The following is a 24,662-nucleotide window of genomic DNA, read 5'->3' as shown; positions in this document are numbered from 1 at the left end:
CCATATGTTTCATATTTAGTGATTTGCATGAAAGTTTTTTTATATCACTCTTATGTGCCTATCATTTTTGGACTAGTCTTATAACTCGTGTGTATTGGAACTTTCTATTTAAGACTCTAAAAAGTTTTAAGTGAAGCATGAGCATGCAATCATTTCTAAAAAATATATAACCACCACCATGCTCTAAAGATATAAGTGAAGCACAACTGCAACTGCATAGCTCAAATGATATAAGTGAAGCACATAGAGTACTCTAACAAATCATTATGAATGCGTGTCTCTCTCAAAAGGTGTGCCCAACAAACAATGATTGTGGAAAACAAACAAGTAAACAGAATAAAACTATGGTACAAGACGCTCCGAGTAAAACTCATATCAGGCGATGAATAAAAATACAGCTCCAAGTAATATACCGATGAATTGTGGATGCAAGAGGGGATGCAATCTGGGGCATCCCCAAGCTTAGACGCTTGGGTCATCCTTGAATAATACCTTGGGGCGACTTGCGCATCCCCAAGCTTAGGACCTTGCCGCTCCTGATTCCTTCAACCATCATGATCTCACCCAAAACTTGAAAACTTTATCACACAAAACTCAACAGAAACTTTGTGAGATCCCTTAGTGAAAGTGCTAGTTATCGACTAGAGGGGGGGTGAATAGGCGATTTTTACGAAAGTCTTAAAAACACGAGGTCTTTGAATACAAACAGTAGAAATGAACCTATTGATATGCAGCAGAAGGTAGACTACAGTAGACAAGCCATATTCAATTAAGCAATGAAGTGAAAGCACGAAGACTATCAACGGCTAGGTAGTATGGATCAGGATGGTAGACAGTATGAAGCCAAACAGTTAATAGTCTTCACTTAGTGAGGTCAATCAAAACAGACAGGTAGGCAATGAACAAAGAAAAACTATAAAGTAAGGGGAAGTGAAGGATGGAACCAGTTGCTTGGTGAAGACAAGGATTTGGTAGACCAGTTCCAGTTGCTGTGACAACTGTACATATGGTTAAGGAGGCTGAGATTTAACTCAGAAGACCGTGTCCTCACCTTATTCCCCTTGAGCTAAGGACACCCAGTCCTCGCCCAATCACTCTGGTAAGTCTTCAAGGTAGACTTCCAAACATTCACACACTTCTTCACTGGCAAGCCAAAATGGCTCTTGGATTCTCAAAACGCGACTCCTAACCGGCTGGAGGATTCATAGTCCTCAAGTGTAACAAGTCTTCAGGTCATGCAGACAAAAAGACTTTAGTGATGCCTAACACTCTTTGGCTCTGGGTGTTTTGGGATTTGTCCTTGCAAGGATCTCTCCCTCAAATTCTTCGGAGGTGGGTTGCTCTCAAACAACAAAAGTCATGCACTAACTCTGAGCAGCCACCAATTTATGGTGTAGGGGTGGGCTATATATAGCCAGGAGACAACCCGACCTAATTTGTTCGAAATGAGCCTGGGTCACTAAGGAACTGACACATGTTCAACGGTCAGATTTCAAACACACGCGATAGCCTGACTTGGGCTACAAGTAAAGCTGACTCATCTGTCCTAGATAAGATTTGCTCTCATTGTCTTCACTTGAAGACATATGATTTGGTTGAGCATCACTTCAGTCACTTTGACTTTGTTCACTTGGACCCCACTTAACAGTGCGGTGGTTCCTATGACATAACAAAGAAGAAAAGGAAACTACGAAACAACTATGTCTTCGCACTGCATAGTCTTCATATTAATGTCTTCTCATGTCATACTCTTCATCGTGAATGTCTTCATGTACCACCATTGTCTTCAATGTCTTCACACATTTTTAGGGGTCATCTCTGGTAGGTAAACCAAATCAATAAGGGACTACTACCCGTGTCATCCTGCAATTCTCACAAACACATTAGCCCCTCAACCAAGTTTGTCGTCAATACTCCAAAACCAACTAGGGGTGGCACTAGATGCACTTACAATCTCCCCCTTTTTGGTGATTGATGAAAAAATGGTTGAAGTTTTCAATGGGGATAGAAGTATGCAGGAGTTAAGGATAAAAGCATTGTCTTCATAAGATGTAAAAGGCTCCCCCTGAAGATGTGCATATAAGTAGTTTGCCTTTCAATGCAAATGCACATGGCAGGTTTTACTTTGTGGAGATCCTCTTCAACTCATGAAGAAAATTCATCATGCATGTATAGGTATAATGAAGATAAATGACATGCACAATGAAAAATGGGCGTCTGCCGAGTGACTTCATGCGAAATTTATCATCACATCACAAAGTAGCAGCAAAACGTGGCAGACGACCATCAGGTTTAAGTGTTACAACTCAAAAGCCAAATTGTTTCAAAATAAGAGTTGTAAGAACATAGCAAAAATGATGCAACCACCCATATGGACCTGCTTGAAGACTATCAACCTCATATGCTTCTCCTTGTTTTGTCAGTAATGACCAAAAAGGATTGAAGACATAGGGGATCTACTCGTTCCTAGCTGGAGTAGAAGATGGAGAAGGGACATCGTTGTAGTTTGGTGGTGCAGACGGGACTGGCAAAGTATCTTGATGCAGTGCAGCCAGGGTTGGTGAAGTGGCATCGTCTTCTTCATCGATGACTCTTGCAACAACAGTTGCAGCGGAAGATGAATGCTCATAATCTTCAATGGAGGGAGTGTGATGCCAGCTTGCATTTTGAGGAGGCCTGGAGTCAAACTTGAATTGCTCGGTGAAGCCATCTGCATGCAGATCATCTTCAGAACATAGTAGTATGAGATTCTTCCAGGACCGCCTACAGGCTTCATGTGCAGTGAACGAGTTCTTGGTGGCCAAGTTGCGGATGCGATTGACATCCACCAAGAGACTCTGCATGTGACGCTTCAGCCATTCATGATGCCTATCCTGCTTTTCATGCAAAGCCACCAGAAGCTCTCGGTCATTGAGTACACGAGAATGCTTCTGAGGCCTTTGAGAAATTGTGCTTGCAGTGGCTTCAGTGTTGGCTCGGTGTGAAAAGCGCATGTTACCATCCAGAGGGTATGCAGGAGTTGCACCATTGGGCACAAGAATTCCTTCGATTGGTTGCGTGAAGCTTTCATAGTCAACATTTTGAAGGTGGAGTGGCTTCTTTGCAGGCTTGGGGTAGATGTATTCAATGGACAGATCAACTTCAGGAAGAAAACACAATATGGTTGTGCGCCGAGGGCTGATAGTCAATGGTGGAGTTAAGCTTAATCAAGCACATCACCCATGGTGCATATAACTTCAGGCCAAACAGATCAATCCCAGATGAGCAAGTTGTCTGATGAAGAAATCCTGGGTGTCGAACCTGATGCCATGGATGATATAAAATACCAAAGTCTTCATGGCGCCTTCAAGTTTAGCTTGAGAATGAATGTCCCTTGATGTGCTATGCGTGGAAGGTACTCGAGGTCCTCCTCATAGAACTCCTTTGGATATTTAGCGTCTTGAGGCAATGGCTTCATCATGCTAAGCATTTGGCTCATATTTGGCTCGGGCTTCTAAAAAATGCTATGCAGCTCATTCCTATGAAGCTAACAACCAGGTTCATATAACTCACCTGGAGTGGGCCAGAAGTCAGCTCGATGATGTCTTGAGCTTTGGCTTCGTGATGAACATCACCTGTCATCCACTCAAGGACACAAGTCTTCGGACCCTATTGTAGCCTCGAATGCGTAAAGTGGCATAGAACTGCAGCAGAAGCTCTTCATTCTAGTGTTCCTTATCAGTCACAAAGGGCAGAAGACCAACATCCCTAAAGTAGTCAAGAGCCTCTTGAAGACATGGCAGCCCAGCCATAGCATCACAATCTAGACGCTTGTGTGGAAAGATCCGGTCTTGGTTGTATAGGATTTATGAGTAATAGCTTCGTTGCTTATGGCTCCAAAATCTATCAGAGGATATCTTGGGCTTCGTGTATGGGTTCTTGGTGTTGTCAAAAAAAGTGTTGTGCTCTCTGAAGCTGAGCACATTGAATGAGCCCTGAGTGGTGAGCACACCTGGAAGCCTTGGCAGACATGGCTTGGGCTTCTACACTTGAGGCCTATGCTCCACATGATAATCATACTGTGGCCCGGGAGCATTGGGTCAAACCAGAATTGGCCATCTGACAGTTACCAATTCGCCACGATTGAATGCATGTTCCATGGTGTGTGGCCTTCGTGGAGGAACAACGCCATCAGAGGTGATTGGAGTTGTAGTGGTGTCAACTTGCACATTGGCTTCAGGCTCCACATTGTCTGCAGCCATGACGGAGTCATTGGCTTCAGTGGCGTTGTTGGTGGCAGCCTCAGGGTTTTCAACCTCCATCTGTTCAACGACTGGAGGGTCGGGCATGATCACATTCTCCTCAAGAATGACTGGATCACTTGTTGGGGGTGTGGCTTCTCTTTCTTCTTCTTTTTCTTCATCAGCTAATGCAGCCGGAATGTCTTCAGCAGTCTTGGCTTCAGACTCAGAGGCAGTTGTAACACCCCGGATGTAACTTTACATATTTGTACTCCGACTCTTGCCATTTTCGGCTTTAAGTTATGACATTCCTTCGTGGTTGGGTTTTGTCTTTGTTTTGCATTTTGTTCATGTCATGCATTTCATATCATGTCATCATGTGCATCTCATTTGCATCCGTGTTCGTCTCATGCATCCGAGCATTTTCCCCGTTGTCTGTTTTGCATTCCGACACTCCCACGTCCTCCGGCGCCCCCTTTTGTCTCTTTTCATGAGCGTGTGTTAAACATTCTTGGAATGGACCGAGATTTTCCAAGCGTCCTTGGTACACCACCGGTAGACCGCCTGTTAATTTTCGTGCCATTTGGAGTTCGTTTGATACTGCAACGGTTAACCGGGGAACCGTAAAGGCATCATGTGTGTTGCAGCCAAACACCCCTCCAAAACGGCCCAACAACCCATCCAAACCTCTGCCATGACCTCCGTCGTCGGATCATGATCGCGTGGCTGAAAACTACAGCTCATTTGGACACTCCCACCTCCTTCTAGATATAAATGTGTCCTCCCCGTCCAAAAATCCGGGTCCAAACCCTAGCCCCGCTCCTCTCTTCGCGACAGACATGTCCAATCCTGCCGGACGAATCGCGCCACCACCCCTCCACGAATCCTGAGGCGCCACGTGGCCAGCGCCGCCCGCGCCCGCCGCGGCCCGCTCGGGCCCGCCATCGGCCCCCGCGGCCCGATCCTCCGCCGCCGCCCTCCCGCGCCCACCCGCGCGCGCCGCCGCTCATCGCCACCTCGCCGGCTTCGCTGTGCCGCCCGATGCCGCTTTGTCGTCCCTGCTGGTCCTCGCCAGAGCGCCGCGATCTCGCCGTGCCGGCCCGCTCCTCCGCCACTGAGGGGCCGCCTCGTCCTCCCGGCCGGATCCGGCCTCCCCGGCCCCGATCCGGCGAGCCCGAGCTCCTCCAGCCACCTCCGCCTCTTCGCCGACCACCGCGGAGAGAAATTCCGACGAGCCTTGAACCACGTGCTAGGTCAACCCTAGACCTGAGAGGTCTATTTTCCCACTAAGTCCCTTTTTGCATTATTTTCAGGCCCTGTTCATTATGCCATAACTTCATGTGTGCTGCTCCGTTTTGTGCATGCAATATATCAAAATGTTCACCATGATGTGCTCTTCATTTTGTTCCATTGTGACATGCTTGTTTGAGTCCATCTTGATGCCCAAATCACTGATGCAAGAGTGCTATAAATTGTTAGGTGTTGATTCTTATCAGAGTATGAGGATTTGTCATTCTTATCAGAGTATGAGGATTTGTCATTTTTGCTATATTTTGGTCTATGCCATGTCATCTTTACAGGGGTGTATGCCGTGTATTTTTGTGATCTTTGTGGTGACTAGCACAAGCATGCAAAGTAGCCTTCGTGTTATTGCTGATTTCAGGATCTCAGGATTTTGGCTAAGTCTTTGTCTGCTGTTATTTTGATGCCATGTAACCATGTTGCTACAGTGAGATGCATGCTTTATTTGAGTTGCTTCAGTAAGGATGATTTTGACATATGGTTATGCTCTATCAATCCATGCCCCTGTTTGCAATTATTGAGTGCCCTAGCATGTCTCAATATTGCTATACTTTTGCTATACAATGTTCCTGGCAGATTGTTTACATGTTAAGCAATTTTGCCATGGTTGTTGTAGTTGATCCATGCATGCTATAAACTTGTTCTTACCATGTTTAACCTTAAGATAATGTATTCTTGCTGGTAGTATGCTTATCTTGTCATGCAATGCCTTGTGGTGAGTGAATCGAGCTTGCAAAGATGCCTTCACAACTCTGTTTATGCCATGCCCAGTTTTCTGCTAAGTCTGAATCTGTTAACGAATCTTGTTATGTTTACATGGGTGCCATCAATCTTCTGATCCTTTTTGGCTTATGGTCAGTAAGGGACTGTTGTTTTGTGTTTTGAGTAGATTCATTCCATTGCTTTTATTGCTATGATAAGTTCCTATAGCATGTTGTTTGCTTGCTCTAAACATTGCTTCCTGATGTTAATTCCTGGCATGTTAGTATTTTCACTAAGTCTGTGAAGCTAATATCTTTTGCACTTTTGCCATGCTTGTTTGAACCTGCTCTTGTGTGATTTATCCATAGCTCAGTGTTGATTGTTTGTCAAGCATCTTGAGTAGACCACTGCCATGTGCTTTGTCGCTATGTTGGAGTGCAGTATCTTAGTTTCTTGTTGCATTCTAGATGGCATCGTGCTGTTAATCGCATAATTGTGCCATTCTTGTTTTGCTTGCCGTTTGCAAACCATGCATCCGATTCCGGTGATCTTTATATCGATTTCGACGGAAATCATCTCATATTTCTAGTGGTACACTTGGTTTCCCAAGTTGAGGCCTGGTTCAGTCTTTCCCTTCCGAAGCATGCATATGCATTGCATATCACCTCCCGCATGTCATGTCATGTTTTGCATCATGTTGATTGTGCATTGCACCGTGATTGATTGTTGTTTCCTTTGTTTGTGTTCTTGCTTTCGATAGAGCCGGGATACGATTACGTGCGCGAGGAACCCATTGAGTACGCTTACGAGGATCAAGCTTTCATCAACTCGGAGAACTTTGCAGGCAAGATGACCATACCCTCGAAATCACTTTTATCTTTGCTTGCTAGTTGTTCGCTCTATTGCTATGCCGCGATACCTACCACTTGATATATCATGCCTCCCATATCTCCATGTCAAGACTCTAACCTACCTTTCCTAGCAAACCATTGTTTGGCTATGTTACCGCTTTGCTCAGCCCCTCTTATAGCGTTGCTAGTTGCAGGCGAGGATGGAGTTTGTTTCTTGTTGGAACATGGTTATTGTTGGGATATCACAATATCTCTTATTTTAATTAATGCATCTATATACTTGGTAAAGGGTGGAAGGCTCGGCCTTATGCCTGGTGTTTTGTTCCACTCTTGCCACCCTAGTTTCCCTCATACCGGTGTTATGTTCCTTGATTTTGCGTTCCTTACGCGGTTGGGTGTTATGGGAACCCCTTGATAGTTCACTTTGAATAAAATTCCTCCAGCAAGGCCCAACCTTGGTTTTACCATTTGCCTACATACCACCATATACCTTCCCTTGGGTTCTGTAGGCTCAAGGGTCATCTTATTTTAAACCCCCCGGGCTAGTGCTCCTCTGAGTGTTGGTCCGAACCGAGCTGCCTGCGGGGCCACCTCGGGGAAACTTGAGGTGTGGTTTTACTCGTAGCTAGTCTCATCCAGTGTTTCCCTGAGAACAAGATACGTGCAACTCCTATCGGGATTTGTCGGCACATCGGGTGGCTTTGCTGGTTGAGGGAGTCCTGGATTAGGGGGTCTGCGGACAGCCGGACAATCTCCATTGGTCGGACTGTTAGACTATGAAGATACAAGATTGAAGACTTCGTCTCGTGTCCGGATGGGACTCTACTTGGCGTGGAAGGCAAGCTAGGCAATACGTATATGGATATCTCCTCCTTTGTAACCGACCTTGTGTAACCCTAACCCTCTCCGGTGTCTATATAAACCAGAGGGTTTTAGTCCGTACGACAACAATCACAACATACAATCATACCGTAGGCTAGCTTCTAGGGTTTAGCCTCTCTGATCTCGTGGTATATCTACTCTTGTAACACTCATATCTTCAATATTAATCAAGCAGGACATAGGGTTTTGCCTCCCTCAAGAGGGCCCGAACCTGGGTAAAACTTCGTGTCCCTTGCCTCCTGTTACCATCCGGCCTAGACGCACAATTCGGGACCCCCTACCCGAGATCCGCCGGTTTTGACACCGACATTGGTGCTTCCATTGAGAGTTCCTCTGTGTCGTCGCTGTTAGGCTTGATGGCTCCTACTATCATCAATAGCGATGTGGTCCAGGGTGAGATTTTTCTCCCCGGACAGATCTTCTTATTCGCCGGCTTTGCACTACGGGCCAATTCGCTTGGCCATCTGGTGCAGATTGAAAGCTACGCCCCTGGCCATCAGGTCAGATTTGGAAGTTTGAATTACACGGCAAACATCTGTGGGGACTTGATCTTTGACAGATTCGAGCCACAGCCGGGCGCGCCGCACTGTCGCGATGGGTATGACCTAGATCTGCCATCAGACGGTACCCCAAAGGCCGCGCCCGTATCAGCTCCGACCCTTAGCTCGGAGCCAGTTGCGCTAATCGAGGACGGGTGGCTAGACACCACCTCAGGGGCTGCAGTCTCAACGGCGATTGAGCTGAACACCAGCATAATCCTCTGCGCAGCCCGTGACTCCAAGGTGCCGGACTCTCCTCCGAACCCCGAACCATCCGCGCCCCTACCAATCGAATCCGACTCGGCGCCGATCATGGAATTCACCGCTGCGGATATCTTTCAGCTCTCGCCCTTCGGCGACATTCTGAATTCACTAAGGTCTCTCTCTCTCTGTCAGGAGAGCCCTGGCCGGATCATGGCCAACAGGACTGGGTGCGGACGACGAAGAAATTCGACGCCCACCCACCACCCACTTTGTAGCCACTGTCGACGATTTAACCGACATGCTCGACTTCGACTCCGAAGACATCGACGGTATGAACGGCAATGTAGGAGACAAACATGAACCAGAACCTATATGGCACTAGAAAGCCACCTCATCATATGACATATACATGGTCGATACACCCAATGAAGGCAACGGCGACGAGATAGCGGAGGATGACCCCTCCAAGAAGCAACCCAAGCGCCGCCGTCAGCGGCGCCGCTCTAAGTCCCGCCAAAGCAAAAGTGGTGATACCGGCACAGGAGATAATAACACTTCGGATAGCGCCGAAGACAACGAAAACCCCCTCCACCAAGAGTTAGATCAGGAGGATGAAGGAGCCAGCTCTCCTGAGAAAGTGGCTGGCGGAGAGGAGGAGGATGACAATTACATGCCCCCCTCCAAAGACGAGGCAAGCCTCGGCGACGATGAATTTGCTGTACCAGAGGATCCCGTCGAACAAGAGCACTTCAAGCGCAGGCTTATGGCCATGGCAAATAGCCTGAAGAAAAAGCAACAGCAGCGTCAAGCTGATCAAGATCTGCTAGCTGACAAATGGACTGAAGGCCTCGTAGCCGAGGAATATAAACTCGAGCGTCCCTCCAAGAGTTACCCAAGGCGTAGGTTACTACCCCGACTGGAGGAAGAAGTATATGATACGGCTAATCGGCCACCTCGTGGCCGTGATAGAGCGGCATTCCTGCCGAAAGCTCAGCCTCCGCCCCAACGCCATCCAAATAAAAAGGCATGGGGAGATACGCCAGGCCTGCGAGACATATTGGAGGACAAAGCAAAGCATTCAAGATCGATCTACGGATCACGAGGGCGCACCACTCTACAAGACGGTAAACGTCACGCCGGATACAGTAAAAGCAAATCCGGCCGGGCCGAACACAGCGGGCAGTACCCATACGAGCTACGTCACGATATAGCCCAATACAGAGGCACCGCACACCCCTTATGCTTCACAGAAGAAGTAATGGAACATCAATTCCCAGAAGGTTTCAAACCTGCAAACATTGAATCATACGACGGCACAACAGATCCCGCAGTATGGATTCAGGACTTCCTCCTCCACATCCACATGGCCCGCGGTGATGACTTACATGCCATCAAATACCTCCCACTAAAACTCAAAGGACCAGCGCGGCACTGGCTCAATAGCTTGCCAGCGGACTCCATTAGCTGTTGAGAAGATCTGGAAGCCGCATTCCTCGACAACTTTTAGGGCACTTATGTGCGACCACCAGACATCGATGACTTGATCCACATAATTCAGCAGCCAGAAGAGTCGGCCAGGCAATTCGGGACTCAGTTCCTTACAAAGAAAAACCAAATCGACGACTGTCCGGATGCGGAGGCCTTAGCGGCTTTCAAGCACAACATCCGAGACGAGTGGCTAGCCCGGCACCTTGGTCAGGAAAAGCTGAAATCCATGGCAGCCCTCACGATGCTCATGACCCGGTTTTGTGCGGGAGAAGACAGCTGGTTGGCCCGCAGTAACAACATATCAAAGAACCATGGTACCTCAGATACCAAGGATGGCAACAGTAGGTCACGTCGCAACAAGCATAAGCGCCGCATTAACGGCGAAAGTACTGAGGATATGGCAGTCAATGCCGGATTCAAAGGCTCTAAACCCGGTCAGTGAAAAAAGCCATTCAAACAAAGTACGCCGGGTCCGTCCAGTTTGGACAGTATACTCGACCGCTCATGTCAAATACACGGCACCCCAGACAAGCCAGCCAATCACACCAACAGGGATTGTTGGGTGTTCAAGCAGGCCGGCAATTTAATTGCCGAAAACAAGGACAAGGGGCCGCATAGCGATGACGAGGAAGAACCCTGGCAGCCGCACACTGGAGGACAGAAGAGGTTTCCCCGCAAGTGCGGGCGGTGAACATGATATACGCAACCCACATCCCCAAGAGGGAGCGGAAGCATGCACTCAGGGACGTATATGCGTTGGAGCCAGTCGCCCCAAAGTTCAACCCTTGGTCCTCCTGTCCGATCACCTTCGATCGCAGGGACCACCCCACCAGTATCCGTCATGGCGGATTCGCCGCACTAGTCCTAGACCCAATCATCGACGGATTTCACCTCACTCGAGTCCTCATGGACGGCGGAAGTAGCCTGAACCTGCTTTATCAGGACACAATGCGCAAAATGGGTATAGACCCCTCAAGGATCAAACCCACAAAGACAACCTTTAAAGGCGTCATTCTAGGCATAGAGGCCCACTTCACAGGCTCAATTACACTGGAAGTGGTCTTCGGATCCCCGGATAACTTCCGAAGCGAAGAGTTAATCTTCGATACAGTCCCGCTCCGCAGTGGTTATCACGCACTACTCGGACGAACCGCATTTGCTAGATTCAATGCGGTACCACATTATGCATACCTCATGCTCAAGATGCTAGGACCTCGCGGAGTTATTACAGTCAATGGAAACATAGAGCGCTCTCTCCGAACAAAGGAGCACACCGCGGCCCTCGCAGCAGAAGCACAAAGTAGCCTCTCAAGGCAATCTACCAGTTCGGCGTTTCAAAGCCCGGACACCTTCAAGTGCTCTCGGGGCAATCGGCAAATAGACCGCCTGGCGCGATCTGAGCTCGCGTAGCAATACGGCGGCCACCCCAATCCCAGCCCAACGGCGTTGTTCGTGTCGTGCGTACATAATTACGCATTAAAAATACCATGGGCATAGGTGGGGAGGGGGGCACAACTACGGCACGCCCCAAAATGCGTCCTAAATGGCACCAGGGGCTTCCCTTTTGGTTATTTTTCTTTTTCTTTCAGGACTTCAATCTCTGGAAACACCATCCGGCAGCTCTATTGTCGAACACATGATACAGCAACCAAGGAGGCCGACGACTACGGAATTCCCAGGTGGATTACAGATTTCATATAATTCCTCAGCTCACCCTTGGAAGGGACATAGTCCTACTCTTTTGCTTATTGCACTATCTGTATCACTCTACTGTAATGCATTTTTTTAATAAACAATGCATGACACTACGACTATTATTGCATTCTTGTTATATATATACATATCTATGTGTTCATTAATGACGCCTAGCAACCATACACTCTAGTATGGCCAATGCACCAGGGACTTACGTACCCACAATATGGTGTGAAAAGTCCGAACACTTTCACAAGTGCGGCACCCCGAACTTATAGCATTATATGCATCAGCTCCAAATCATATCTTTGGTCAAATGTTGGGTTTGCCCGGCTCCTATGTTTTGGTACCTTACGTTCCGCTCCATCGGCTATGGTAGCGCTAGGAGAACTACTGCGATTGTGCCCCGGTTCTGCCGGGCCGAGCACCTCAGTAGAGAAAGCTAAAACTGACTGTCATGATAAGGCGAGAGACTGGTCGCTGTTCGGCGAGGTTTTTCGAGTCCCTAAAGACTTATGCCGCTTAGGGCAAGGGGCCGGCTCCGTCCGGCTTACAGGCGTGTATCGCCCCCCGAATTCGGCCTTCCGAACACCAGGGGCTTCACCAAAATTTAAAATTATAGAATTCTATGGCTAAGTGAGAGTGATAAAGCAATATTAGTCCGGTTGCCTTGTTCGTTGTGTTGAGCACCTCCCTCGAAGGACCCAAATATGGGAACAAGAGTGCTCAGGTTTATCCCAAACACCCCAGCACTAGCTGCATGGGGGCAGAAGCCGAGGACTAGCCATCTCTCAGATTGGATAAATAGCCAAACAGAAGGCAATATTTTAAATTCACACAAGCGTTGCATAGCGAATACGATACAAGTTTTCATACATACAGGACAAAACGAGCAAGTCTCATTCAAATATTACATTTTGCAAACACTCATCCGCGATAAGACGGGCGCCCGGCAGAACACCCTCGTAGTACATCTCGGGGTGGCGGTGCTCCTTACCCTCCGGCGGCCCCTCCTTGATCAGCTTCACGGTGTCTAGCTTGACACACTGCGTTTTTACACGGGCGAAGGCCCGGCATGCACCTTCAATGCAGATGGATCGCTTGACGACCTCCAGCCATGGGCAGGCATCCACAAGCCGCCTCACCAGGCTGAAGAAGCTGTTCGGAAGGGCGTCGCCAGGCCACAACCGGACTATGAAGCCCTTCTTGGCCTGATCGACCGCCTTATGTAGCTCGGCCATCTGCTTCAGCTGGTCGCTCATTGGCACCAGATGTTCGGCCTCAGCATACTGAGACCAGAATAGCTTCTCTGTCGAGCTTCCGTCCCCGGCCTGGTAGAACAGTGTGGCATCGGACACACTGCGAGGCAAATCTGCGAATGCTCCTGAAGAGCTCCGGATTCGGATAAGTAATCAATAATTCACCTTTACATGCTTGCTTTGCATATAGAAAGCCTTACCCGCCACTATCTTCTTCATCGCGTCGATCTCCTGAAGGGCCTTCTAGGCCTCGGCGTTGGCACTCTTCGCGCTCTCACGGGCCGCGGCAAGCTCAGACTCTCTCGTCTTCAGGTCAAGCTCCAACTCCTCATGCTTGGTCACGAGAGCCTGGAGCTCTTGCTGCACCTCGCCCACCTGAGCCTCGTGCCTCTCTCGCTCGGTGCGCTCCTGGGCTGCCTTTTCTTTGGCCTGGGACAACGCTTGCCTCAAGGCCGCCACCTCGGTCGTGGCCCCTCGCAAACATACAATGATCCTGTCATTTAGCAATCGCGTCCTTTTTCTCATCTACAGACGGGGCATTACTTACCCTTGTTCTCCTCGAGCTGCCTCTTAGCAAGGCCGAGCTCTTTCTGGGACCCCTCGAGGGCCTCCTTCAGTACGGCGACCTCCGTAGTTAGTGTGGCGGACGCCAGCAGCGAAGCCTGCATATGCATATTGACATACTTATATTAGACTCCTGCGATATTATTTGATCCTCTGTTCGGCTTTTCTTTGTGAACACCGAACAAAGCATCAGGGGCTACTATCTATGCGGTAATATTTCTACTACATTTTAAAACACTTACCTCGAAACCTGTTAGAAGGCTAGTACAGGCTTCAGTCAATATGCTCTTGGCGGACTGAACCTTTTGGATCACCGCACTCATGATAGTGCGGTGCTCCTCCTCGATGGAAGCGTTGCGGAGCGCTTCCAACATAGTGTCTCGCGCCTCTGGATGGACAGAGGTCACCGGCACAGGCATCTCACCTCCCTTAGAAGGGGACCGCCTACCCGAGCTCGGAGCCGTTGGAGGGTCCGGCGCGGTGTTCGGCTGAGGGCCCAACTCGGAGCTCTCGGGGACCCCGTCCCCTTGGCTCCCGGAGTCCGGAAGGTCGCCTTGAGTCGCCTCCGGGACTGTCCCCCTCGATCCGGTGCCTCTTGAGACAGCACCTCGGTGTCGTCGGCTAGATGAGGGGAGGTGGCGGTCGGGACAGGATCGCTATCTATGTCCGACGTGCCCAGGGAGCCGTCCGAGGATACCTCGATATTGGCTCGGGGCGGCCTACACAATTGAGTTCGGAGTTAGAGAAAGCAATGCGACAAAGGAATCCTATGGGTTACTTTGGTATCCGAATACTTACGATCTCCCCTGGGGCTTGGCCCTGGGAAACCACTCGTCTTCACTTTCGTCGGCGGCGGTGGAGCTGTCCGGAAGGAGCGTCCTTCCCTTCTTGGACCCTCCGCCCTCCCCAGTTGGGGCGGCCTTCCTTTTCTTGTCTCCCCCAGTCAGTGGGGGAGCCTCTTCTTCCTCTTCCTCGTCTTCGGGGGAAGAGTGTGCCGCAGACTCGTCGGACGGTGAGTCCGACGATGCCTGGCGTCGGGAACTCTTTCGAGCTCCCTTGGCCTTCTGGGTCTTCTCTGGCACCTTATAAGGTGCCGGAGTCAACATCTTTGCCAGAAGGGCGTCGGCAGGGCCTTCGGGCAAGGGAGCCGGACAGTCGATTTGTCCGGCCATCTTCTGCCAGTCTTGTTAACGACACGGGAGTTTAGATCCCGCATAGAATCAATCTATATAGAAAACAAGTATCCTGTGAAAGGTAAAACAACTTACCACACTGGCGTGGCGCTTCGCGCTGAATCCGCGAGCCTTAGTAATGGGCGGAGGGACCGCGGCGCCCTTGAACAGCACCCTCCATGCATCTTCATGAGTCGTGTCGAAGATCCTGTTCAGAGTTCGGTGCTGCGCCGGATTGAACTCCCACAAGGTAAACTCCCGTTGTTGGCACGGGAGTATCCAGCGAACGAGCATAACCTGGACTATGTTGACAAGCTTGAGCTTCTTATCCACCATGTTCTGAATACATGACTGGAGTCCAGTCAGCTCTTTTGAATCACCCCAGGACAGGCCCTTCTCTTTCCAGGAGGTGAGCCGCATGGGGATGCCAGATCGGAACTCGGGGGCCGCTACCCATGCGGGGTCACGCAACTCGGTGATATAGAACCACCCCGATTGCCACCCCTTTATGGTGTCCACGAAGGTGCCCTCAAGCCATGTGATGTTGAGCATCTTGTGCACCATGGCGCCTCCGCACTCTTCCTGGCGGCTGCTCACTACCTTCGGCTTGATATTGAAGGTCTTCAGCCATAAGCTGAAGTGGGGCTTGATGCGGAGGAAGGCCTCGCACATGACGATGAACGCCGAGATGTTGAGGATGAAGTTTGGGGCCAGATCATGGAAATCCAGGCCTTAATTAAACATGATCCCCGAACGAACGGATGGAGAGGGAATCCCAGTCTGTAGAGGAAATGGGTGAGGAATACCACCCTCTCATGGGGCTCGAGGGTGGGGATGAGCTGTCCCTCATCTGGGAGCCGGTGCGCGATATCCTTGTGCAGGTATCCGGCTCTCCTTAGTTTCTTGACGTCTCCCTCCGTGACGGAGGAGACCATCCACTTGCCTCCCACTCCGGACATGGTTGGAGAAGGTTGAGATGGAAGTGAGGACTTGGGCGCTAGAGCTCGAGTGTGCGGGAGCGGATGAGCAGAGGAGGAAGAAGGCATGGACAGAAAGGTGAATCCTTATCCCTTTATATGGGCAGACAAAATTAAACGTCCCCACTTGCCTAGTAAAACTCGCTTATCCCCCAAGCGCCGCAATTGATGGCGCGGTTGGGTTACCCACGCCCGTATTGATGAGAATCCCGTAATAAGGGGACACGATATCTGCTTTGACAAGACGTGTCGAAAAACTGCCTCGCGTTATGTGCGGGGCTCGTTAAAAGAAATAGTTCAAATAGTCATCGGGCCATGACGTAGCGTCGTGTTGCTAAAATAAGCCAGCAAATTAGATCTGCGAAAACATTATTCTCTCTACGGTGGAATGTGGAACTTATTTTGCAGGGTCGGACACTATCCTCGTATTTAAATTCTTCTGTGATGTATTCGGAGAAGGAACCCGCCTTGCAATGCCGAAGACAACTGCGCGCCGGACTCATCGTCATTGAAGCCTGGTTCAGGGGCTACTGAGGGAGTCCTGGATTAGGGGGTCTCCGGACAGCCGGACTATCTCCATTGGCCGGACTGTTAGACTATGAAGATACAAGATTGAAGACTTCATCTCGTGTCCGGATGGGACTCTACTTGGCGTGGAAGGCAAGCTAGGCAATACGTATATGGATATCTCCTCCTTTGTAACTGACCTTGTGTAACCCTAACCCTCTCCGGTGTCTATATAAACCGGAGGGTTTTAGTCCGTAGGACAACAATCACAACATACAATCATACTGTAGGCTATCTTCTAAAGGTTTAGCCTCTCTGTTCTCGTGGTAGATCTACTATTGTAACACTCATATCTTCAATATTAATCAAGCAGGACGTAGGGTTTTACCTCCATCAAGAGGGCCCAAACCTGGGTAATACTTCATGTCCCTTGCCTCCTGTTACCATTCGGCCTAGACGCACAGTTTGGGACCCCCTACCCGAGATCCGCCGGTTTTGACAACGACACTGGTCTTGTTTTACCATTGTCGAAATGTCTTGTAACCGGGATTCCGAGTCTGATCGGGTCTTCCCGCTAGAGGGAATATCCTTCATTGACCATGAGAGCTTGTGATGGGCTAAGTTGGGACAACCCTGTAGGGTTTTTGAACTTTCGAAAGACGTGCCCGCGGTTATGGGTAGATGGGAATTTATTAATGTCCGGTTGTAGAGAACTTGAAACTTAACTTAATTAAAATGAATCAACCCCGTGTGTAGCAGTGATGGTCTCTTTTCGACGGAGTCTGGGAAGAGAACACGGTCTCGTGTTATGCTTGAACGTAAGTAGCTTCAGGATCACTTCTTGATCACTATTAGTTTCTCGACCGTGCTTTGCTTCTCTTCTTGCTCTCATTTGCGTAAGTTAGCCACTATATATGCTAGTGCTTGTTGCAGCTCCACCTCACTACCCTTTCCTACCTTTAAGATTAAATAGTCTTGATCACGAGGGTGTGAGATTCTCGAGTCCCCGTGACTCACAGATACTTCCAAAACAGATGCTGGTGCCGATGATGCCAGTGCAGGGGACACTACCAAACTCAGGTGGGAGTTTGACGAGGATTCGGGCCGTTACTATGTGTCCTTTTCTGGATGATCAGTAGAGGAGCCCAGTTGGGGCGATCGGGGATCTAGCATTTGGGGTTGTCTTTCTTTATTTGATTCCGTAGTCGGACCTTGATTGTATTCTGGATGATGTATGATATATTTATGTATTGTGTGAAGTGGCGATTGTAAGCCAACTCTTTATCCCTTTCTTATTAAGTACATGGGATGCAGTTATGCCTCTAAGTCGTGCTCCGACACGTGATAGATATAGCCGCATCGTGGGTGTTACAAGTTGGTATCGGAGCCTTCCCCGACTTAGGAGCCGCCTGCTTGATCGAATCGCTGACGTTGTTGAGTCTTGAAAAATGTTTTGAGTCTTATAGGATTATATATATCGGATAGTAGGATTCTTTTTACTCCTCAATCCATTTGTCGCTCTGGTGAGGCCTCCTGACGTAGAGTTTTGACTCTTCTCTCCTCAAATTTCACGATTTTTTTAGGATCACGCGAGTATCTTGGAATCGTTCCGATAGTTTTGTGACGATAACATTGTTCTTGGTGCCTCCTGACATTTAGGGGGTGTGGCAGTGTCCCGGGGAGTTGAGTTCCGAGGTGTTGTCGTCACAATTTTATTGTTGCAGTTCTGGAATACCTGAGTTCACCAACATCGAAAATCTCCTTAATGGTAGTGTGATGATTTACCTTGGAATTCATTCGTTCATTCTTGTTCGAATATTAAGGCTACATGTTGCAATTTCAATCCTTTGATTCAGCTTGAATATGTCTTTCAAGATGCCAACGGATGTCAACCTCTCCAGGATGGCTCCTCCAACGCGTCAGAATCCGGAACCTCCGCCACCACCTCCACCTCCGGAGGCATGGCAAGCTGTCATGGCTGTCACCAATGCCAACACTTAGATGCTTTTGCAACTCTTGCAAGAGCGCAACCAAGGAAATGAAGGACAAGGCAAAAATCAAGCTCAGTTCGCTACCCTCAATCATTTCCTCGCAAACCAGCCGAAGTCCTTCAGTAACTGTGTCGAAGCCACAGACGCCGACGACTGGCTTGTGGATATCTGCAAACATTTTGAGTGTAGCGATGTAAGGCCTGAGGATTTTGTCAAGTTTGCTTCGTTCCAACTCAAAGACCAAGCTACTGAGTGGTATCAACAATACAAAGATTCCAGAGGAGGTCATGTGATTACCTGGGATGATTTCTGCCGAGACTTCAAAGCTCACCACATTCCACAAAGTGTTGCTAAGAGTAAGCGCGAGGAGTTTCGCAATCTCAAGCAAGGCAGCATGTCTGTTTACCAATACAACATCCTGTTTCAGAGGCTCGCTCGCTTCGCTAAACAAGACGTCCCTGATGAGAAGAGCATGATTTATCAATTTAGAGGTGGCCTCAGAGAAGATCTGCAATTAGCTCTCGTGCTTTTTGAGCCGACCAAGTATGATGAATTCTATAACATGGCACTAAAGCAAGAGGCCCCTCAGCTCAAGTGCGATGCTTCTAAGAAGAGAGTTAGGTATGCAACTCCATCTTCTTCTTCAACTCAAGTGGCAGCTAAGCAACAAAAGTTCTGGTTGCATCCCCCTCCTCCGTTCCGTCAGCCTTATCAGCAGAAGAGTAAAGGTGGCAATGGATCTTCCCACCCACCCAACCCAGGCTATCAGAACAAAGCTCCGACTCATGCTCCAAGGTCAAGTGCTCCTTATCACCGTCCGCTATCAGAGGTTACTTGCAACAAGTGTCAGCAGAAAGGGCACTATGCACACAAATGCTTTAACCAAAGGCGCCTTCTGCCTCCTCCTCCTGTGAGATCTGCCAGCAATGCAGTGGTCAAGCAAAAACCCAAGCACGTCAAGGTCAACATGATGAACGTAGCTCAGGAAGAGGAGTCTTCAGAAGTGATCACGGGTAACCTTCCAGTTAACTCCATTCCTGCTAAAGTCTTATTTGATACTGGTGCATCGCATTCTTTCATCTCATTCCCATTTGCATCATAGCACAACTTTGACACTAAGGCATTACCTAAAGCATTACAAGTGGTTTCTCCGGCTAAGCGTTTGAGTTCTAGCATGATGGTTCCGAATGTCAGTATCGAAATGGGCGACTACAAATTTCTGGCTTCTCCGATTGTTCTTGGTGACTCGGATATGGACTGGCTTTCTAAGCACAAGGCTATGCTCGATTGTGCTGCTAGAGAAATTCAATTGACACACTCTTCTGAGGAAGTGATCATCTATGCCGCCCGGGATGAAACCATTCGGCTGTTTTCTCTCAATGAGAAGGGCGAGTTGAATGCCATCTCTCAGATTCCAGTCGTTTGTGAATATCAATACGTCTTTCCAGGATTGCTTCCGGGAATGCCTCCTCACCGGCCAGTTGAATTCGTCATCGATCTTGAGCCTGGCATGGAACCCGTTTGCAAACGTCCTTACAAGCTTGGACCAAAGGAATTGAAGAAATAGCTCGATGAACAAGAGCGTCTGGGTCTGATCAGACCGAGTTCATCTCCATGGGGTTGTGGTGTTCTTTTTGTCTAGAAGAAGGATGGCATGGACCGACTTTGTGTCGACTACTGCCCATTGAACAAGAAGACAATAAAGAACAAGTACCCACTTCCCAATATCAATGAGCTATTCGAACAACTCAAAGGTGCTCAAGTTTTCTCCAAGCTTGACCTCCGTATGGGTTATCATCAGATTCGCATCGTGAACAAGATATCCCCAAGACAGCATTCAGAACAAGCTATGGGTCTTATGAATATACTGTCATGTCTTTCGGCCTTGTCAATGCTCCTCCAACATTTTCTCGCATGATGAACTTCATCTTCCACCCTTACACAAATTATTTCGTCTTGGTGTATCTCAATGATATTTTGGTCTTTTCCAAGAACAAGGAGGATCATGCCAAGCATTTGAGATTGGTACTCGACAAAATCAGAGAACATCAATACTATGCGAAGTTTTCAAAGTGTGAGTTTTTGCTCGATGATGTTCTCTACCTTGGCCATATCATCTCCGCCAAGGGCATAGCTATTAATCCTGAGAAGGTGTCTGCAATTGTGAATTGGGAACCGCCTCAGAATGTCAAGCAGCTCCGCAGCTTTCTTGGGCTTGCAAGCTATTGTCGAAGATTCGTTGAGAATTTCTCTAAGATTGCAAAGCCTCTTTCCAACCTCCTCCGGAAGCATGTCAAGTATATCTGGACGCCTGAATGTGACATCTCTTTCAAAACCCTCAAAGAGAAGTTAGTCACAACTCCTATCTTGACTCCTCCTGATGAATGCAAACCATTCGAAGTTTTCTGTGATGCCTCCCTGCAAGGTCTTGGTGCTGTGTTAATGCAAGAGAAGAAAGTTGTGGCTTATACCTCTCGCCAGTTGAAGCCCAACGAAAAGAACTACCCCACTCATGACCTCGAGTTGGAGGCAGTTATCCATGCTCTGTTAACATGGAGACATCACTTGTTGGGAAGGAAAGTGGACATCTTCACTGATCATAAGAGCCTCAAGTACATCTTCACTCAACCCAACCTCAACCTCAGGCAGACTCGTTGGGTCGAAATGATTCAAGAGTATAATCCGAGTATTGAATATACTCCAGGAAAGGCCAATGTCATTGCAGACCCTTTGAGAAGGAAGGCTTACTGCAACAGCTTAATTCTCAAGCCCTTCCAACCGGACCTTTGTGAAGCTTTCCACAAACTTAATCTCCAAGTTGTTCCTCAAGGCTTCCTTGCCAACATCCAAGTCTCTCCTACTTTGGAAGATCAGATTCGTGAGGCACAACTTCTTGATGCCATGGTGAAGAAGGTGAAAAATGGGATTGCCAAGACCCAACCCAAGTACAAGTGCTATCGCCTTGATGAAAAAGACACTCTGCTCTTCGAGGATCGAATTGTGGTTCCTAAGGGTGATCTACGTAAAGTCATTATGAACGAGGTGCACAATTCCCTCTTATCCATTCATCCTGGAAGTACAAAGATGTACCATGACCTCAAGCAGTCGTATTGGTGGACTGCAATGAAGCGAGAAATTGCTCAATTTGTGAATGAATGTGATGTCTACAAAAGAGTGAAAGCAGAACAATAATAGCCAGCTGGTCTCCTCCAACCTCTTGCCATTCGAGAATGGAAGTTTGACCATATTGAGATGGACTTCGTGACTGGATTTCCCAAGTCCAAGCATGGAAATGATGCTATCTTTGTTGTCATCGACAAGCTTACAAAAGTGGCTTATTTTCTTCCTATCAAAGAATCTATCACAGCAGCTTAGTTGGCAGAGCTATACACCTCCATGATTGTCTCTTTGCACGGCATTCCACAGTTGATATCTTCAGATTGTGGAAGTATCTTCACTTCTAAGTTCTGGGATTCCTTGTAGAAGGCCATGGGCACCAACATTCACTTTAGCACAACCTTCCATCCTCAAACTAGTGGAAAAGTTGAGTGAGTCAATCAAATTCTTAAAGATATGCTCAGGGCTTGTGTCATTTTTTCGGTATGAAGTGGGAAGATTGTCTTCCATATGCCGAGTTCTCCTACAAAAACAGTTTCCAAGCGAGTTCGGGCAAGGCCCCATTGGAGATTCTCTATGGCAGAAAATGTCGTACCCCTCTTAATTGGTCAGAGACTGGTGAACGCCAACTTCTTGGCAATGACTTAATAACAGAAGCTGAAGAAATGTGTAAAGTCATCCGTGAAAATCTCAAAGCTGTGCAATCGCGTCAGAAGAGTAACCATGATAGAAAGCATCGTGATTTGGCTTTTGAGATCGGAGACCATGTCTACCTCCGCGTCTCTCCAATGAAAGGCACTCATCGCTTCAGTATCAAAGGGAAGCTTTCCCCTAGATACGTGGGTCCTTTCAAGATCATTGGCAAAAGAGGCGATCTCGCCTATCAACTTGAGCTTCCGTCCAACTTTGCAAATGTGCATGATGTGTTTCATGTGTCACAGCTTCGCAAGTGCTTCAAGATGCCTGAGCGCACCATCAACTTCGAAGAGATTGATCTCCAAGAAGACATGTCTTATCATGAGCATCCCGTCTGTAACACCCTCGATGCGGCTATATCTCCCACGTGTCGAAGCACGACTTAGAGGCATAACCACAATGAAGGCAATGTCGCAAGAGAGGTAATCTTCACACAACCCATGTAATGAATAAGGAAAAGGATACATAGTTGGCTTACAATCGCCACTTCACACAATACATAAATAAAGCATTACATCAACCAGATACAAACAAGGTCCGACTACGGAACCAAAATAAAAGAAGACTACCCCTAATGCTACAGATCCCCGATTGCCCCAACTGGGCTCCACTACTGATCAACTGGAAACGGAAACAACATAACGAACATGATCTTTATCGAGCTCCTCCTTGAGATCGGTTGCGTCACCTGCACGGTAACATCGACACCTGCAAGCTGGTTTTGGAAGTAATCTGTGAGTCACGGGGACTCAGCAATCTCACACCCTCGCGATCAAGACTATTTAAGCTTATAGAAAGGGTAAAAGGTATGAGGTGGAGCTGCAGCAAGTGACTAGCATATATGGTGGCTAACATACGCAAAAGAGAGCGAGAAGAGAAATCAAAAGAACGGTCGAGAATCTATGATCAAGAAGTGATCCTAGAACAACCTACGTTCAAGCATAACTCCAACACCGTGTTCACTTCCCGAATTCCGCCGGAAAGAGACCATCACGGCTACACACGCGGTTGATGCATTTTAATTAAGTTAAGTTTCAGGTTTTCTACAACTGGACATTAACAAATTCCCATCTGCCCAAAACTGCGGGCACGGCTTTCGAAAGATCAAAACCATGTAGGGGTGTCCCAACTTAGCCCATCACAAGCTCTCATGATCAACGAAGGATATTCCTTCTCCCAAGACAATCCGATTAGACTCAGAATCCCGGTTACAAGACATCTCGACAATGGTAAAACAAGTCCAGCAAGACCACCCGCCGTGCCGACAAATCCCGATAGGAGCTGCACATATCTCATTCTCAGGGCACACCAGATGAGCAATCCATACAACTAAAACGAACCCTCAAGTTTCCCTGAGGTGGCGCTGCAAGGGGCTCTAGTTTGGAGCAACACTCAGAGGAGCACTGGCCCGGGGGGTTAAAATAAAGATGACCCTTGGGTTGGCCGACCCAAGGGAAAAAGGCTAGGAGGAAAATGGTAAAACCAATGTTGGGCCTTGCTGGAGGAGTTTTATTCAAGGCGAACTATCAAGGGGTTCCCATTATAACCCAACCGTGTAAGGAACGCAAAATCAAAGGAACATAACACCGGTATGACGGAAACTAGGGCGACAAGAGTGGAACAAAATACCAGGCATAAGGCCGAGCCTTCCACCCTTTACCAAGTATATAGATGCATTAAGTAAATAAGAGATATTGTGATATCCCAACAAATAACATGTTCCAACAAGGAACAAACTCCAATCTTCACCTGCAACTAACAACGCTATAAGAGGGGCTGAGCAAAACAGTAACATAGCCAAACAACGGTTTGCTAGGACAAGCTGGGTTAGAGGCTTGGGTTAGCAATATGGGAGTCATGATATAGCAAGTGGTAGGTATCGCAGCATAGGCATAGAAAAAGAGCGAGCAACTAGCAAGCAAAGATAGAAGTGATTTCGTGGGTATGGTCATCTTGCCTGCAAAGTTCTCCAAGTAGACGTTAGCTTGATCCTCGTAAGTGTACGCAACGGGCTCCTTGATCACGTACTCATCTCCCGGCTCTACCCAAGCAAGAACAACAAGCAAAAGGGAGACACAATCAACCATGTGCAATGCACAAACAACATGGTACAAAACATGGCATGATATGCGGGATGTGATATGCGATGCATATGCATGATTCAGAAGGGAAAAATTGAATCAGGCCTCAACTTGGAAAACCAAGAGTGCCACTGGAAAGATGAGTTAATTTCGGTCGAAATTGATATAAAGATCACCGGAATCGGATGCACGGTTTGGAAATGACAAGCAAAACAAATATGGCACCAGTCTGCGATTAACAGCACGAGGCCATCTAAATGCATCAAGAACAACATGCTACAACACTCTAACATGACAACAAAATACATGGCAGGGATCCACTCAAGAAGCTTGACAAAATATGAACACTGAGCTACGGCTAATTCACTCAATAGCAGGCTCAAACAAGCATGGCAAAAGTGCAAAAGATACCAGG

The sequence above is a fragment of the Triticum aestivum genome, chromosome 6A (assembly GCF_018294505.1).
Source record: "Triticum aestivum cultivar Chinese Spring chromosome 6A, IWGSC CS RefSeq v2.1, whole genome shotgun sequence".
In the NCBI taxonomy this organism is placed as follows: Eukaryota; Viridiplantae; Streptophyta; class Magnoliopsida; order Poales; family Poaceae; genus Triticum; species Triticum aestivum.
Note: the sequence above shows the minus strand (reverse complement) of the source record.